We start from the raw sequence: 12,977 nt of genomic DNA, 5'->3' as shown, positions 1-12,977 counted from the left end.
TACATGTACTACTTTTCTCCCTGACTATGGTCGTAGCTTTCCCTATTCTCCAATAGGGTGACAGACTAGGTTGATTCGGTATCCAGAATTGAGGCACATATACATGCTATCTCAATCTATGGGGCTGCCATACAGATTTCAGGCCGAGGATATGCCCCTGGGTATTTAAACCAGACTTTAGTCTCGGAAATCCCGAACCTTTGCGTTCTAGGCAAGAGCCATTTGAACTCTAGTTTCCACCGTCTCAGTTGGTCTCCTAGGAACTCATCGCAAACACAGGCAGGCGGCTATACCAGACCACTGGAAGTCGTTCGGGCACAACAAACACCAAAGGAATTGCACCTTTAGAGGATTTAAGATCTCCTAGACCAAGGAGTGCACAAGACAGTGCGAATGATGCAAAAATACAATATGCACAAGACAGTGCGATGCAGAGTGAATGCACAAAACAGTGCTAAGAAGATGCACAAAATAGTGCGATGCTAAAGGTGTACAAAACAGTACGAGCAGGGTGAATGCACAAAATCAGTGCGATACAGATAAGGTGCGCAAGATAGCGCGATGCAATACACTAACAAGTGCAGGTAAGGAGCGCAAGATAGCGCGATGCAATGCACTAACAAGTGCAGGTATGGTGCGCAAGGTAGCGCGATGCGATATGCAAAGTATAAGACAGGGCGATTGAGGTGCGTAAAATAGCGCGAATGTAAACTGCACAAAACAGTGCGATGCGCAAAATAACGCAAATGATAAACTGCACAAAACAGTGCGATATGCAAAATAGCGCGAATGTAAGCTGCACAAAACAGTGCGATGCGCAAAATAATGTGAATGATAAACTGCACAAAATAGTGCGATGCGCAAAATAACGTGAATGTAAATTGCACAAAACAGTGCGATTGAGATGCGCAAAATAGTGCGAATGTAATGTAAGGACCCCAAAATGCATATAAGAAATCATTGGCATTTAACTATGAGATGAGGTATTTGAATTTAATTATATCTTTTGGAATTGAAGCATTATCTATTGAATTACGGATTTAAAATTGAAATTACCGACCTATATGGGTACAGAAATCAAAATTGAGTACTTGGATATGTTAATGGGAATTTTTGGAACTATTTGGGACAATTAATTGGAAATCTAATTTGTCTGATTCGTTAATGCACGTTTGGGTAGTTAACTTTATATTGCAAATTGAAGGCATTAGAGGCTTCAGAAACCAGAACAGGGGACATATTTATGATCCTCATAATTTTTAGAGTTATCTGGGAAGTTTAATTGAAATTTGATTTCGTACGAATCGTAAGGCCACGTTTGGCTCTCTCTATTGTGTTATGTTGGTGTGTATGTGTACACTTATATTATGGGTGCCTTATGAGTGGATGGACTCATCTCTTAGAATAAAAAAAAATATCTAGAGGAAAGGGGGAGCCACGTGAGAGAGGGAGAGATAGAGAACTCAAGGAGAAGAGGGAAGGAAGAGCTTGAGAATGAAGAGGAAAGATGGGAAAATTGATGGAATTACTTCAAGAGATTGGCTCTAGGTATGTGAAATCAACTTAACCCCTTAAGATTGATCTATTACTAGTTTAAATTCATGATCTCAAATGAAGAGAAACCACCTAATTGAGTTTTGGTTGATAGATATAAGTTTAGATGAACTCTTTTCATGAATTGAACCTTGATTCCTTAAGAGTTGGTTAATTGAAGAATTAAAATCATTATATTTGTTTATTTTGAGGTTATGATGTTTGATGGAGAATAATAATGTGAAATTGGTCATGTATTAAAGGGTTTTGGGCTTTGATTTACATGTAATTAAGGTTTGATTTTGAAAATGAGAAGTCCCAAATTTTCTGCCATTTTCGGACAGCAATCTGCCCAGAGCCGCACGTGCGGCCCTGTTTCCCGCACGTGCGGGAGACAGCTTTGTCCAGCCATCTTTGAATGAGCATATCTTTTGCCTCGGGGCTCCGTTTTGAGTGATTCTTGAGCCTAAAATCAAGCCCCGGAAGTCTAGTTTCCAATGGAAGTGGTCTCACTCCCAAATTCTAAATACAAAAATAGTTATACCCAAATTAGTGACGACTGTTCACTTTCTGTCAACTAATTTTATACCATTTCTTCACCTAAACCATTTTCCATTGATTTCTCCTGTTTCTGTGACATGGAGTATAACTTATTAAGAAATAATGAGCTTGGTACCACCATGGCTAATTAAGTGAATGATCAAAGAGAACAAGTAAATGATCGAGTATAATCTCATATTATGTGTTGTGCACTGTACTTGTAGGTCGAGACGAGAACATCGTCCTATTACCACCGGGAACTGATCACTGTGAGTAGTAGTTCTGCAATCGTACGTTTATTTACCGTAAATAATTCTTATTGTTAACGCATTGTTCTTTGTAAGCATTTATGTTGTTTAGGGATCGATGAGAACATTGAAAGATTATGTGCACTTCGGTATGACGCTGAAACTACTCTACATTTTGATTATGGTTAATGGTTATCCTTAATGTATAATAACCTGTAAATTACCTATAACTCCGCACAAGAATTATTAATATTATGCAACTGGTTGGCAAGAAGGGATTATGAATATAAATCCCGCTTAATGGGAACATGACATTTTGAACGTCCTATCCTGGACTCCTACAGCCTTATTTAGTTCGATACATGTTTTATGACATAGACATCTGCCTAAAATGGATTAACGAAATGAAAATCGAACAGAACCATGGGTTTCCTCATATGTCAAAGAATTGAATATCAATAACATTGTTATATGACTCACGTTATGGTGCGACTTGTTCTATCCCCACGAATAGTACTGTAACGACACATGTGTTTCTGTAAATAATTATTATTAATACTTTGTTATATGTAAGATGACTATGGCTACATGTAATGAATCATAAAGGGAAATTTATGTGCACCATTGTGAACGGTATTTGTATGAACCTGGCATTATTATGTTATGTTTATTCACTTCGTTTATGCTATGACATAATATGAATTGTTCAGTCTTCAAGAACTATTGATTCCTAGTACGAAACTAAGTGCTGCAATGCGAACCACCTCTTGAGTCCATACCTACAAGAGCTGGGCTTAAAGCCAATTTGGTCCCTTTATGGGTCACCCGGTTATGTGAAATTACGAAAGATATGAAAAGAATAACTTGTGAACTTATGAAAGATATAATTTGTGAAGATATGAAATGAATAACTTGTGAACTTATGAAAGATATAATTTGTGAAGATATGAAAGGAATAACTTGTGAACTTATGAAAGATATAAATTGTGAAGATATGAAAGGTATAATTTGTGAACTTATGAGGCCGAGGGCCACTTTGTGAATTTGTGAACTTATGAGGCCGAGGGCCACTTTGTGAATTTGTGAACTTATGAGGCCAAGGGCCACTTTGTGAATTTGTGAACTTATGAGGCCGAGGGCCAACTTGTGAATTCTGAAATTATGAGGCCGAGGGCCAACTTGTGTAGTATGAATCTATAACTTGTGAAACTATGAATCACAAAGGCCGAGGGCCAATTTGTGAAGTTATGCATCTAAGTTAAGCCAAGGGCTAATTTGTGAATGTGTGAACCCATCAGGCCAAGGGCCAACCTATGAAGTTATGAACCGACAAGACTGTCCTAAAATGTGTACAGAATCAGACTAACCACAGGATTTTTGCATTTACTTATCTAATTAGAGAAATGTGTACATTGTAAGTAAATTAAGTTAATCTTTAAATTGTTTATGTACTACTGTTCACTGAGCTTGACTCACTTTGTCTTATGTCTGTTTCTGTAGGCACTCCACCTGGAGGTCCGTTTTAACCCATGGCATCCGTGCCTCTTTTGTCAACCTCAGAGTATCCAGGCACTTAAGTGAAGGCAGCCCTTTTGCTAAACTTTTGATTTTACACTCTGATTGTTTGCTTAAGTTTGATGTATATATAATTCCTTTGCCTATCCATGTTGTTTTACGCCCAATTCTAAGGGCTGGGTCTGTATATATATATATGTACATAGCTAACTCTTTGGTGCACGTCACTGTATGTTTGTTTGCCTTATGTTCTGTCTGTGATCCTGGCATGATAGTGGTCGCTCAATGGATGCAGTTCTTTTATTTATGTTAATTTATATTGGTAAATGCTTCCGTTCAGGCCCCATATGATATGTATACCAGGTTATGCGTCCGTTTCTGTGTAGGTCATGCCCAAACTTTTAGGGGCAAGTTTAGGGCGTGACAAGTGGTATCAGAGCACGAGTTGCTATCTCACACACGAATCCATTGGGCTTAGGATGTCTAGAAAAGACTTAGGTATCATGCATGACATCCTTACTGCATATGAAAAGATGGATAGCAACGCTAAGTGTATCTGGTAACGCTAATGATCATGATCCATGTCTATTGTATTTTCTTTGTGTATATGGCGATTGGTTGTGATGCAGAATATGGTAAGTATAAAGACGGAAGATCTGGAAGGTTCGACCCCCGCACGATTAGACAAAATGGAAAGGAAAATTATGGGATTAAATTAACAAAGTTGCGCAGCGGAAGTGCAGTGAGGGTTCGAACTCATCGGTAAGATAATTTATATGCCAATGTGTGACATCTGTTGTTATTTTGGGTTGGTAATTACCCGTAAGAAACGATAATAACGTGATTGTGCTTCCTAACATCTGTTTAGATGGAGTGATTAAACTCTAAGTATGGAATATTTCTAAGATCAAAGAAAACGATATATGTGATCCTCTAACCTTTATGCTATAGTTATGTCTTCCTTGCCAAAATAATGTCTAGATCTTTGATTTTGAGAGGTTACTGTATTTGAATATTTGATAAGATGTGTTTTGCAGAATAAGTGAAATCATGTTGAGTATGATTGGCTGTAAGAAGAAGTTATGCATATTGAGCTTGAAACAACATGTAAAAAAAAAAAAAAAAAAAAAAAAAGAAGTGATTTTGTGAACTGAGGAAATTATTGACGATTTCTGCTGGGGAACCAAGAGGATTATTGATGATGTCGAATGAGTTTTGTTTATGGGTTAACGGGATTTGTTTATGGAAATCTGTAATCTGTTTTGTTTATGAGTGGTCTGTAATCTATAATCAGGATATTTTATAAGGAATGGTTAAATGACATGAAGGACCTTATCCAGGTTATGTGCTTGTCCACATGATACTTGTAAGAAAATGGGTAGTTATTGACTACTTTGAGATCAATTAAATAAATAGGGATATGATATTTTCCCATAAGAACAAAAACCCTGCCTACGGGTATTAATGACTTAAGATTGAGAAGTCATTTCTATGATATATTTCTATGTAAACATGCAAATGTTAGATATTGCAAATTGTCAAATTAAGGGTGAAATATTTGTATGCGAATTAATTCAAGGCTTGTTCCTTTAATGTGATCTGCAAATGAGTGATCATTGGAATGGAACTTATGTGATCTGTGTTATTTAGAGGTGTCACACTACCAATTACGTTCGGTACTTCTGACATAGATGAATAATGTGTTATCCTGTGTGAGTTGACTATAGACCTGAGTAAGTAATGTCTTTGTAAAAGATACTTTTGTATAAAGGATTTTGAAAATGACTATGTTATACGATGTTTATGAAATTTATATTTTGGGTTATGAAATGTTTTATATGATGTATTTTCTGAAATGATAAAGAATGCTAAGAACTTCTACCATGTGTATGATATGATAAGCTTTCCGAATAATTTCTTCAAGATGACTAAGTATGTTACGAAACTCCGAATGTTCAGGATGTGACAAGTTTCCTGAAAGAGATATTTTGCTATACATGAATGAGTTTTCCATTTGATAATTCAGTGTAGCATGCTTGATGAATGCTCTGTGTTGAACTTGAAGTCATTCTGTCTTATCTATTATAAGTTGGATCAAAGATTGTTCTGCCAAAGTTTAAATAAGTTTAATGCTATTGGGAATTATTCCATCATCTAATAATCTTTGAAAGGTCTGATAAGTTTCTGGGTAATGTCTCTGAACAACGTATTTTATGTAATTATGAAAGGTTTGATGAACTTTATGTATTACATATTTTTGGAAATGTTTTGTTCATGATAAGAACATTTTACTAAATATGGAACAAGAATATAATAGCTTTATGGTAAATGTATTATGTGTTTGATGTCATGATGTTGACTTTAAGATTTTCCAAGCAAACATGGATTTTAAATGATTATACCTTATTGTAATTCGGGAATTGTGATCATTAAGGTTGGATACGTATTTGGTTTTACTGATAATTTACTCTGAACATGTAATTCCTTGATATGGGATTTGAGTTGTCATTTGGAGTCTGTTAGAAATCTGATTTGAACTGATAAGTCTAACTCTGAGAGTAAGCAAGGAGCCACAAAGTCATTGATCTAGAACTTATTTGTTATTCTGGGTTTAATTGTTGTAAGATGCATGTGCCTTTGAAACATGATTATCTAGTAAACATTTCCTTAACCTTCGAGGGAGTAGGAGTTGGGGTTGTTTGTGAACCTAAAGAGTTTGAACTATGTATGACAGCTCATGAGTCTCATGTAATCGAATACTTGAATGAATCCATTTCTGAATGTCCTTAAGTTGTTATAGTATCTGGAAGGTATGGCCTTTGAATCAATAACTTGAAATGTACCAGGATTGTGAATGATGAGACAATGCTTTGATGTTATTAAGTATTATTATCAATTGGGTTACCAATTAGTCAGTAAAGATGAATTACGTGTAGTTTTGGGAGCAAACTCCATTGAAATTGACTGTATAGGATTGTGAATGGCTAAATAATTGAGAAATATTATATGTCTAGGACAGAACTAGACTTATGACAAGGTGAATCAAGTTTGGAGGACCAAACTTCTTAAGGTGGGGAGAATGTAAGGACCCCAAAATGCATATAAGAAATCATTGGCATTTAACTATGAGATGAGGTATTTGAATTTAATTATATCTTTTGGAATTGAAGCATTATCTATTGAGTTACGGATTTAAAATTGAAATTACCGACCTATATGGGTACAGAAATCAAAATTGAGTACTTGGATATGTTAATGGGAATTTTTGGAACTATTTGGGACAATTAATTGGAAATCTAATTTGTCTGATTCGTTAATGCACGTTTGGGTAGTTAACTTTATATTGCAAATTGAAGGCATTAGAGGCTTCAGAAACCAGAACAGGGGACATATTTATGATCCTCATAATTTTTAGAGTTATCTGGGAAGTTTAATTGAAATTTGATTTCGTACGAATCGTAAGGCCACGTTTGGCTCTCTCTATTGTGTTATGTTGGTGTGTATGTGTACACTTATATTATGGGTGCCTTATGAGTGGATGGACTCATCTCTTAGAATAAAAAAAAATATCTAGAGGAAAGGGGGAGCCACGTGAGAGAGGGAGAGATAGAGAACTCAAGGAGAAGAAGGAAGGAAGAGCTTGAGAATGAAGAGGAAAGATGGGAAAATTGATGGAATTACTTCAAGAGATTGGCTCTAGGTATGTGAAATCAACTTAACCCCTTAAGATTGATCTATTACTAGTTTAAATTCATGATCTCAAATGAAGAGAAACCACCTAATTGAGTTTTGGTTGATAGATATAAGTTTAGATGAACTCTTTTCATGAATTGAACCTTGATTCCTTAAGAGTTGGTTAATTGAAGAATTAAAATCATTATATTTGTTTATTTTGAGGTTATGATGTTTGATGGAGAATAATAATGTGAAATTGGTCATGTATTAAAGGGTTTTGGGCTTTGATTTACATGTAATTAAGGTTTGATTTTGAAAATGAGAAGTCCCAAATTTTCTGCCATTTTCGGACAGCAATCTGCCCAGAGCCGCACGTGCGGCCCTGTTTCCCGCACGTGCGGGAGACAGCTTTGTCCAGCCATCTTTGAATGAGCATATCTTTTGCCTCGGGGCTCCTTTTTGAGTGATTCTTGAGCCTAAAATCAAGCCCCCGAAGTCTAGTTTCCAATGGAAGTGGTCTCACTCCCAAATTCTAAATACAAAAATAGTTATACCCAAATTAGTGACGACTGTTCACTTTCTGTCAACTAATTTTATACCATTTCTTCACCTAAACCATTTTCCATTGATTTCTCCTGTTTCTGTGACATGGAGTATAACTTATTAAGAAATAATGAGCTTGGTACCACCATGGCTAATTAAGTGAATGATCAAAGAGAACAAGTAAATGATCGAGTATAATCTCATATTATGTGTTGTGCACTGTACTTGTAGGTCGAGACGAGAACATCGTCCTATTACCACCGGGAACTGATCACTGTGAGTAGTAGTTCTGCAATCGTACGTTTATTTACCGTAAATAATTCTTATTGTTAACGCATTGTTCTTTGTAAGCATTTATGTTGTTTAGGGATCGATGAGAACATTGAAAGATTATGTGCACTTCGGTATGACGCTGAAACTACTCTACATTTTGATTATGGTTAATGGTTATCCTTAATGTATAATAACCTGTAAATTACCTATAACTCCGCACAAGAATTATTAATATTATGCAACTGGTTGGCAAGAAGGGATTATGAATATAAATCCCGCTTAATGGGAACATGACATTTTGAACGTCCTATCCTGGACTCCTACAACCTTATTTAGTTCGATACATGTTTTATGACATAGACATCTGCCTAAAATGGATTAACGAAATGAAAATCGAACAGAACCATGGGTTTCCTCATATGTCAAAGAATTGAATATCAATAACATTGTTATATGACTCACGTTATGGTGCGACTTGTTCTATCCCCACGAATAGTACTGTAACGACACATGTGTTTCTGTAAATAATTATTATTAATACTTTGTTATATGTAAGATGACTATGGCTACATGTAATGAATCATAAAGGGAAATTTATGTGCACCATTGTGAACGGTATTTGTATGAACCTGGCATTATTATGTTATGTTTATTCACTTCGTTTATGCTATGACATAATATGAATTGTTCAGTCTTCAAGAACTATTGATTCCTAGTACGAAACTAAGTGCTGCAATGCGAACCACCTCTTGAGTCCATACCTACAAGAGCTGGGCTTAAAGCCAATTTGGTCCCTTTATGGGTCACCCGGTTATGTGAAATTACGAAAGATATGAAAGGAATAACTTGTGAACTTATGAAAGATATAATTTGTGAAGATATGAAAGGAATAACTTGTGAACTTATGAAAGATATAATTTGTGAAGATATGAAAGGAATAACTTGTGAACTTATGAAAGATATAAATTGTGAAGATATGAAAGGTATAATTTGTGAACTTATGAGGCCGAGGGCCACTTTGTGAATTTGTGAACTTATGAGGCCGAGGGCCACTTTGTGAATTTGTGAACTTATGAGGCCAAGGGCCACTTTGTGAATTTGTGAACTTATGAGGCCAAGGGCCACTTTGTGAATTTGTGAACTTATGAGGCCGAGGGCCAACTTGTGAATTCTGAAATTATGAGACCGAGGGCCAACTTGTGTAGTATGAATCTGTAACTTGTGAAACTATGAATCACAAAGGCCGAGGGCCAATTTGTGACGTTATGCATCTAAGTTAAGCCAAGGGCTAATTTGTGAATGTGTGAACCCATCAGGCCAAGGGCCAACCTATGAAGTTATGAACCGACAAGACTGTCCTAAAATGTGTACAGAATCAGACTAACCACAGGATTTTTGCATTTACTTATCTAATTAGAGAAATGTGTACATTGTAAGTAAATTAAGTTAATCTTTAAATTGTTTATGTACTACTGTTCACTGAGCTTGACTCACTTTGTCTTATGTCTGTTTCTGTAGGCACTCCACCTGGAGGTCAGTTTTAACCCATGGCATCCGTGCCTCTTTTGTCAACCTCAGAGTATCCAGGCACTTAAGTGAAGGCAGCCCTTTTGCTAAACTTTTGATTTTACACTCTGATTGTTTGCTTAAGGTTGATGTATATATAATTCCTTTGCCTATCCATGTTGTTTTACGCCCAATTCTAAGGGCTGGGTCTGTATATATATATATGTACATAGCTAACTCTTTGGTGCACGTCACTGTATGTTTGTTTGCCTTATGTTCTGTCTGTGATCCTGGCATGATAGTGGTCGCTCAATGGATGCAGTTCTTTTATTTATGTTAATTTATATTGGTAAATGCTTCCGTTCAGGCCCCATATGATATGTATACCAGGTTATGCGTCCGTTTCTGTGTGGGTCATGCCCAAACTTTTAGGGGCAAGTTTAGGGCGTGACATGTAAACTGTACAAAATAGTGAGATTGAGGTGCGCAAAATAGCGCGAATGATTTGAAATGCACTAAACAATGCGATACGCTAAATAACGCGAGTGATTTGAAATGCACAAGACAATGCGATACGCTAAACAACGCGAGTGTAAACTACACAAAACAGTGCGATGCGTAAGAAAACGCGAGTGATTTGAAATGCACAAGACAGTGCGATACGCTAAACAGCGCGAGTGTAAACTGCACAAAACAGTGCGATGCGCAAGAAAGCGCGAGTGATTTGAAATGCACAAGACAGTGCGATACGCTAAACAGCGCGAGTGTAAATTGTACAAAACAGTGCGATGCGCAAGAAAGCGCGAGTGATTTGAAATGCACAAGACAGTGCGAGTGAGATAAAATGCACAAGAAAGTGCGATAAAAATGCATCTTCTATGCAAGTATGGAAGCACATTCTATGCAATATTGAAAGCATATTCTATGTATGAGACAAGCAAAGCATATTCTATGCGGAATCGAAAACAAGCATATTCTATGCATGAATCATAACGATGCGCGGCACGCATGCAACAACAGTGTATATGAAAGTTCACATTCTATGCAATAGAGGAGCATCAAATATGTACTCTGGTGCCTCCGATTTACCTTTCGGAGGACTTTGTAACACACTCAACTCGAAAAGGGTACACCCTGTTTATATTGGCAAGAGATAACATCTGCATGTGAAGACCACATGTGCTGCTTAGAGTGCCATTCTGACTTGAAGCAGGCTTACATTTGGGGTCGAGATACACTCATACTCTAGAGAAATGGCGAGGCCTGAGAAGGTGCACCTGGAGTGCAGTCTCGGAATTTGCCGAAGTTGAAACAGACTAAGATGCTCCAAATTTTCCCTCTTTTCTTTTGCTTTGCAGTCCGGAACCTAAATAGCTTCAGATAGGTCCTTGCTTTACTATTCACACATGACCTGGGTTGAACTCTGCGGTTTTATAAAAAAACCAATCCTGTTTTGCATAAATGTGCAGAATGGCACAGCACTCTGAGCACAAAATGATTTTTTGAAAATGAGAAAAAGGTTCTCAACCGGGTATTGAGCCTACAACTGACCACAGCCAAAACGACTCAACAATGGAAAACAAAGGTAGAACAACCTAAACACAACTCAACAAAGGAACAACAAGATAAAATGACCTAAACATCTGTTGACACTCAAACGACTCAAAGCAAGAATCGAGACTAACAAAACAAAAGACACGACACACAGACGTGTTACAAAGACGAGTGACCTCTTGTGCATGAGGAGCCAGTTTCTCCGGGTATTGTTTCCCACCCTTTCTTTTTTGTGATTCTTACATCATTCGGCTCTCAAGCTCGGCTTTTCTCACAAAACCCTTTTCCTCACTTTTTCTCTCAGCGCACATCTCTCTATTCTTTAATCTCTCATTTTTTATCCCTCCCCTGGGTGGTTGATGGATAAACAAGAAGTTGCGGGCTCTTGCCCCTAGTATTCTGCTAGATTCTCTTTCTTCTGCACACAGCTAGTGAATTCCTCCCACAGAGGAATTGCGCTACAACTGGGTGTGTAGCAACTCTGCAACTGACATCGGTTGACGATGCTTTGCTGGGGAGTTTGGACGTGATCAGATCTGTCCAGATGAGGGAGTGTAATATCTTGCCTCATTCCAGCTCGTGCTTCACACTTGGCTTGATGCCTCATTGCTTGGAGGATGTGAGAGCTTTTTGCCCTTTTGTGGTCAGCTTCAGTGGTGCCCCTTTTTGGCAGGTAGAATGCCCTTTCTGGCAAATAGAGTGCCCTTTCTAGCAAGTGTGTTGACAGTGGGGAAAAGACAGAGCACCTGACTCAACTGTGCCCCTAGTTCATCATTTCGACCATTTTTTATTTTTGTCTTCTGCTAAAACAATTTTAACCAAAATAAGGGTTAGATTAACATGCTTGTTCGATTTTCTGATTTAAAATCATGCAAGTCAGGCTATGAGCACTGAAAATTTTCCTTTTTTGGGTCAAAGAAATGGTCCAGTTTTAGAAGAATGGAATAATTTTCGAGAGAATTAGTCAACCTCATTAAAAATTCTCAAAAACTATTTTTGCAAATGGTCATTACTCAACGAGCACAGAACCTACTCTTGAGATGCACAACCTTAGATATGAAGGAAAATTGCCCTTTGTCTGAACGACACCGTATGGCAATGGGAAATTGCCCCTTGTTTAAACAACACCGCAGCACACTGTATGGCAACGAAAGTTGCCCCTTGTTTGAATGGTGCCGCAGCGCACTGTATGGCAACGGAAAGTTGCCCCTTGCTTGAATGGTGCCACAGCGCATTGTAATCAGTCCTCAGAGTGACGATCACAACCGAACTCTCGGATACAGAGAAGGCAAAGATGATCAAAACCACTATATGGACACAGTCGAATTTGAAGTGTTTTATGGCTGGACTTCGGAATGAAGTTGCCTACGTATCCCAAAGATGGGAATCAAGCCTTACGTAGTTCAGGGTGAAGGTACACTCGTGTATTTAACCTCTCCTTTTGCGCTCTAACTTTTGCCAAGGCCGCCCTTCCGGGTTTTCAACCTTGCGAGCTCTGTTTTTCTTTTCTTTCCAATTTTCTTTCTTCTTTTTTCATCTTTTTCTTCTTTTTTTTCATTTTTTGCATTTTCTTCATTTTTCTCTTTGTAT

At 37.5% G+C, this 12,977-nt stretch overlaps 1 long non-coding RNA gene across 1 annotated transcript; it reads left to right on the top strand.

The window, feature by feature from the left end:
- The first annotated feature begins 6,697 nt into the window (after positions 1 to 6,697).
- On the top strand, positions 6,698 to 10,068 carry LOC114308321 (uncharacterized). Its single transcript, XR_014336357.1, has 3 exons — positions 6,698 to 7,536; positions 8,286 to 8,458; positions 9,846 to 10,068. It is a non-coding gene; the product is annotated as an uncharacterized LOC114308321 (long non-coding RNA).
- Positions 10,069 to 12,977: the final 2,909 nt, after the last annotated feature.

The sequence above is a fragment of the Camellia sinensis genome, chromosome 7, assembly GCF_055761805.1.
Source record: "Camellia sinensis isolate YWXY chromosome 7, ASM5576180v1, whole genome shotgun sequence".
Taxonomy (NCBI): Eukaryota; Viridiplantae; Streptophyta; class Magnoliopsida; order Ericales; family Theaceae; genus Camellia; species Camellia sinensis.
The sequence above is the reverse complement of the archived record's forward strand: the minus strand, read 5'-3'. Positions and strand labels throughout refer to the sequence as shown.